The 6,406-nt window shown below is 42.7% G+C and overlaps 1 long non-coding RNA gene across 1 annotated transcript; it reads left to right on the top strand.

Moving 5' to 3' along the window:
* The first annotated feature begins 214 nt into the window (after positions 1 to 214).
* LOC119282267 lies at positions 215 to 2,672 on the top strand. Its single transcript, XR_005138670.1, has 6 exons — positions 215 to 306; positions 411 to 533; positions 1,327 to 1,456; positions 1,546 to 2,147; positions 2,252 to 2,313; positions 2,623 to 2,672. It is a non-coding gene; the product is annotated as an uncharacterized LOC119282267 (long non-coding RNA).
* The last annotated feature ends 3,734 nt before the right edge of the window (positions 2,673 to 6,406 follow it).

Genomic DNA, 6,406 nt, shown 5'->3' with positions numbered 1-6,406 from the left:
ACGTGGTGCTGTGGGGCGTGCCACTGCTGCCGAGCAAGGGCGAGGAGGCGACAGACGTCATCCCCCTCAAGTTCTTCCATGCGCGCGACTTCAAGGCGGGTGCCGACTTTGAGATGCTCTGCCGCACGCTCCGGCGGCGCCGGGAGCGGAAGAGCCTGGCCGCCCCCGCCCCGGCGGCGTGGCGTTGCTGCTGCAGGTGACGGACCTCCGCGACTCCCCCGGCCCCGCCAAGAACAACCTCCGCACCGCCATGAAGCAGGTTCCAGGTCGACCTCTTCCAGGACTATCGAGATCAAGCCCACCGAGGTACAAACAGCAGAAATCTGAGTCCGTTCCTTCAGAAAATTTCATTCGGAACTGCAGAGCCGGGTGACTGACTGACTTAATTTGGTTGTGACAACTCAATTCAGGGCGACACGACGCTGACCTGGGACGTGAAGGTGTTGGGGTGGGACGTGATGTACAAGGAGGAGTCTGTGCCGGCCGACGATGGCGCCTACACCATTGTGGTGAGCAAGGGCTTACATTGATTGGTATGTGCGGTTGTTCTACTCTGCAATCTTGAGATTGGTTAGAGTAATATCGTGAAGAAGAGAGATTATATTAGATGTACACAGGGACCGTTCCATGTTCTTGTGGTCTGGTATGCTTCACTGTCTACAGTAGTTGTAGGTTGGTTGTAGCCGCAATACATACTATCTTGGTTTAGTTTAGGGGCAAATAGAGACGTTTCTGTAGTGGAAAACTAGATGTTATGCAAATCTTGCTCCAGTAATGTTTGAGTATCTGTTAACAGAATTACATTAGTAGTGCTCTGATTTAGTTTTCATCAAAATCAATAGCCCTCTCTTGTGTTCCTGTTATGAGAATTGTTCCTTCAAGGATATGCCAGAATGGCATATGCGTTCAATCTTCAATGTGAATAATTGGTGTTTTCCTCTTAGTTTTGGCCCCTAAATATTTTTCTTGAAGCTCCACTGCCGCATCCTGTTCCTGGTACAGCAAGTACCAGTTCTTGAGCGTTTGCACCGTTTTCCTCCAAAGTATTCTGCATAGAGCTCTAACTAACATTTTGAGACTTTATAGGTTTCACAAACAAAATATGCACTATGGAGACACTTGGGTATATAAACAAGTAGTAGTAGCAGTTGTACTGGACAACAGGTTATTTTGTATCTTCTCTTTTTCAAGTAATTCTTGAGTATCTGTTAACAAAGCAACCATAGTAGTCCTCTAATTCAACTCAGTTCCATACTATTTTGTATCGTTTCTGCGGTATGTTTAATATGAGACAATATTCTAATACCTCTGCATTGAATTATTTAGGCTACATAAAGGTTTGAAGCAGCCTACCCAACAATAAAGGAGCTGGCTCTTGTTGGTACTCCTGGCTCTAATGCTGTTTAGCCAGCATCATAGCAGCTTTTGCCATTGGCTGTGAAGGCAATTCAAGAAAGTGAGTGGAAATGTGTTCATTCTGCAATACAGAGCCGGTTTAATTTTGTTTTGCAAATTCCAGTTAGCTTACCTGTGTATTATGTTCAGATAATGCAGAGCTTGACAAGGAGGCCACTGATGTGTTCATTTGGTGCTTGACTTAGAGTCCAGAGTCCTACAAGCTGTGGGTGAGCGATATTTTTGTTTTCTTTGCCTTTGTACAACTCTGTCCCATACAAGAAAGTGGCTCAGACTGATGTTTAATTTCTGTTTCCAGGACAAGCTTCATGCAGAGAATACCCAAGCTACAATTTACTGCAATTCACATGTTTTGAATTCTTCAATCTTGAATTGTTCAATGATGATAGCTATCTTGCACCGTTCTATAAAATCATGGATCGGCAACTAGCTGGTTTTCAATCCGTTCTTGCTAGATGTATCGTTGTTTTTCTTCTTCTAAGATAAGATGGTAGCATCACAAGTCATCCTATCATGTTGTACTAGTTCCTGAAGTGTAAGATAAGATGGTGGCATCAGATGTGTGTTCTGACTTGTGGCTGCTTACTAGATGGATACATGCAGCTAGCTAGCAACCTAGTAGTACTAGTAAGAATATATGTGTTTAATTCTCTCCCTATACCTTGTGATTGATTCTAGGTATATACAGATGCCATCTCTGTCTGGCAACATATGGACCTGATTACATTCAGGTGCATATATTATACTTGAACAATCATTCATAGTGTGGTGTTTCAGCTAGGAATGTTGATTAATTCAGCATGCTTATGATTAATTCAACCTATTTTTATATCAGGTGCTCATTGAGCTGTCTAAGAACAAGTAGATCATCATTTCACCATCTTCGGCCGCCCCAGGGTATGTCATCTCTTTGGCCTCTTCCAACACTTCTTCTTTGTTCCTAACTATAAAACTTGATGCATGTGCCCTGTTCTAAAGCAGAAAATCACTAATACCTTGTATTGTCCATCTGTTGTGTTAACTTGCTCTATGATGGTACTTGATCATTTGCAAAATATATCTCAGTTTTCGCTGTTATGAGGATGTTATATGCATGGTTTCCTGTTAAATCTAAAGTACTGCAGCAAATTTTCATCGTTATGAGAATTTTATAATCACGGATTCACTTGATTATGTTTCTAACTTTTCATAATTTGTTATTTGCAGATGCTGGCCTTCATTCTTCAAAAGTTGGGTGTACAGGAACTCTAGGAAGAAGAATCCCGAAGAAAAACCGCACCCAGCAATGCGTTTTTAGCTCACTGGAGATAGTTATGTGTGAAGCTAGTTATGTGTATATTTAGTTGTATTTTATAGCTAAATACTAGATTTGTACTATGTACTTTGCTTGGCTGTTGTAATGTAATCTTAGTTTTGGGTGTACAGGATTGTAATGTACCTTGCTTGGCTGCTGTATGAAATATTATGCCTTATTGGCTCTTTTTGAATCACATTATCTAATTGCAGAAATATAGAACTGACTTGCGGTAATTGGTTCCCATTTGACTAGTGGGACCTACTTTAAAATGGAAAAGAAATAAAAGAAAACTAACAAATGGGCTGGAATAAGGCCGAGGCCAAAAAAAAGTGCAGTGTAAAATTCTGTTGCCCAAAAAATAAAAGTCTGTTGGGCTTGGCCCATGTAGCTGACCAAACTTGAAAGGAAAAAACAATAAATGGGCTGAATTGTTGGGCTTGGCCCATGTAAAACACTGAAACGGACCGAGTTGATTCCTATCCACGTCAGCTTGCCATGCTGGATGCCTACGTGGTCTGGGGATGTTGCTTGTGACCAAAAATTTGGTTGTGGAACCAACGACCTTTTACACATCGCAAAGAAGGTCGCTATAGTCAGTTTACGACCGCCAGCTTTTGACCTTCTATTTTTGGTCAAAAAAAGGTCGCAAATGAAAAACTATGACCTTTCACTGACCAATAGTGGTGGTCACAAGTTGACATATTTCTTGTAGTGCTCTCTCGGGAGTGCTGATCTGGAGTCCGTTCGGGGCTCCGGAGAGGGGGATTCGTCGCCATCGTCATCATCAACCATCCTCCATCACCAATTTCATGATGCTCACCGCCGTGTGTGAGTAATTCCATCGTAGGCTTGCTGGAAGGTGATGGGTTGGATGAGATTTACCTTGTAATCAAGTTAGTTTTGTTAGGGTTTGATCCCTAGTATCCACTATTTTCTGAGATTGATGTTGCTATGACTTTGCTATGCTTAATGCTTGTCACTAGGGCCCGAGTGCCATGATTTCAGATCTGAACCTATTGTGTTTTCATCAATATATGTGTGTTCTTGATCCTATCTTGCAAGTCTATAGTCACCTACTATGTGTTATGATCCGGCAACCCCGAAGTGACAATAATCGGGACCACTCCCGGTGATGATCGTAGTTTGAGGAGTTCATGTATTCACTATGTGCTAATGCTTTGTTCTGGTTCTCTATTAAAAGGAGGCCTTAATATCCCTTAGTTTCCAATAGGACCCCACTGCCACGGGAGGGTAGGACAAAAGATGTCATGCAAGTTCTTTTCCATAAGCACGTATGACTATTTACGGAATACATGCCTACATTACATCGATGAACTGGAGCTAGTTCTGTATCACCCTATGTTATAACTATTGCATGAGGAATCGCATCCAGCATAATTATCCATCACTGATCCATTGCCTATGAGCTTTTCATACATTGTTCTTCGCTTATTTACTTTTCCGTTGCTACTGTTACAACTACTACAAAAACCCCAAAACATTTATCTTTATTGTTGCTACTGTTACCATTACTATCATACCACTTTTGCTACTAAACACTTTGCTGTAGATACTAAGTTATCCAGGTGTGGTTGAATTGACAACTCAACTGCTAATACTCAAGAATATTCTTTTGCTCCCCTTGTGTTGAATTCATAAATTTGGGTTGAATACTCTACCCTCGAAAGCTGTTGCGATCCCCTATACTTGTGGGTTATCACCGCCCACAACTCTTTGTGTTCTAGTCGTGCATATCATCTACGTTTAGACATGGCTCGGATGCCACTATTGGGAAACTTTGCATGGAAAAACAAAAAAAATTCTATGCACATGCAAGATCTATCAAGGAGATGCATAGCAACGAGAGGGAAGAGTGTGTCTACGTACCCACATAGACCGTAAGAGGAAGCGTATTAACAACTCGGTTGATGTAGTCGAACTTCTTTGCACTGCAACCGATCAAGTACCAAACGTAGGTAACCTCCGCATTCTACACACGTTCAGCTCGGTGACATCCTCCGCCTTCTTGATCCATCAAGACGACGAGGTAGTAGATGAGTTCTGGCAGCACGATGGTGTGGTGAAGGTGATGGTGAAGTGATTTTCGCAGGGCTTCGCCTAAGCACTACGAAAATATGACCGGTGGTGTAAACAGTGGAGGGGGGGTGCCACACACAGCTAGGCAATTGTATGGGGCGTGCTAGGAGCCCCCACATATATATATAGGTGGGAGGGAGAGGGGAGAGGCCAAGGGGCGCCCCAAGTAGGTCCGAATCCTACTCGGGCTCCTACCCTTGGCCGCGTCCCCCTGCCATATTTGTCGGCGGGGGAAGGAAAGAGGGGAGAGGAAGGAAGGGGGAGGACGAATCCCCCCTTTCCTTTCCCAACTAGGGAAGCTGCCATGGGGGGCGTGCCTTCCCCTTGTGGGCTGGTGTGCTCCCCTCTTATGGCCCAATACATCCACTAACCTCCCGAGGGTGCCCGATACCCCCTCCGGTACTCAAATGATCACCCGGTACACTATGAAAACTTGAAGTGTTCGAATACCATCCTACTATATATCAATCTTTACCTCTCGACCATTTAGAGACTCCTCTTCATGTCCGTGATCACATCCAGGACTCCGAACCACATTCGGTCACCAAATTATATAACTCAGATAACACTATATCGTCAACAAACGTTAAGCATGCGGACCCTATGGGTTCGAGAACTATGTAGACATGAACGATACACCTCTCCAATCAATAACCAATAGCGGAACCGGGATGCCCATACCGGTTCCTACATATTCTACGAAGATCTTTATCGGTCGAACCGTTATGATAACATACGTAATTCCCTTTGTCCATCGGTATGTTACTTGCTCGAGATTCGATCGTCGGTATCTTCATACCTAGTTCAATCTCTTTACTTGTTACTTAATACATCACCTCGTGACTAACTCCTTAGTCGTTTGCTTGCAAGCTTATGATGTGTATTACCGAGAGGGCTTAGAGATACCTCTCCGATACTCAGAGTGACAAATCCTAATCTCGGTCTATGCTAACCCAACAAACACCTTCAGAGATACCTGTAGAGCATCTTTATGATCACCCAGTTACGTTCTGATGTTTGATAGCACACAAGGTATTCGTCCGGTATCCGGGAGTTGCATAATCTCATAGTCGAAGGAATATGCATTTGACATGAAGAAAGCAATAACAATAAAACTGAACGATCATTATGCTAAGCTAACGGATGGGTCTTTTCCATCACATCATTCTTTTAATGATGTGATCCCGTTATCAAATGACAACACATGTCCATGGTTAGGAAATCTTAACCATCTTTGATCAACGAGCTAGTCTAGTAGAGGCTTAATAGGGACACGGTGTTTGTTTATGTATTCACACATGTATTTAAGTTTCCGATCAATACAATTCTAGCATGAATAACAAACCTTTATCATGAATAAGGAAATATAAAATAACAACTTTATTATTGCCTCTATGGCATATTTCCTTCACATACCACGTGTCAAACCACTACACAATGTATGTCATGCATGTCTCAGGCCCTCCCCGTTGAAAATCCCCATAGATCTTGTCTAATCCTTCCACATATTTCATTTGTAGATACGAAGAAATTATCACATAGGTAGGGGAGGGGAATAATTTTTTTTCAGCAAATAAAATTACCACATTTGGATCG

Source organism: Triticum dicoccoides, chromosome 3B (genome assembly GCF_002162155.2).
Source record: "Triticum dicoccoides isolate Atlit2015 ecotype Zavitan chromosome 3B, WEW_v2.0, whole genome shotgun sequence".
NCBI classification, from domain to species: Eukaryota; Viridiplantae; Streptophyta; class Magnoliopsida; order Poales; family Poaceae; genus Triticum; species Triticum dicoccoides.
The sequence above is the reverse complement of the archived record's forward strand: the minus strand, read 5'-3'. Positions and strand labels throughout refer to the sequence as shown.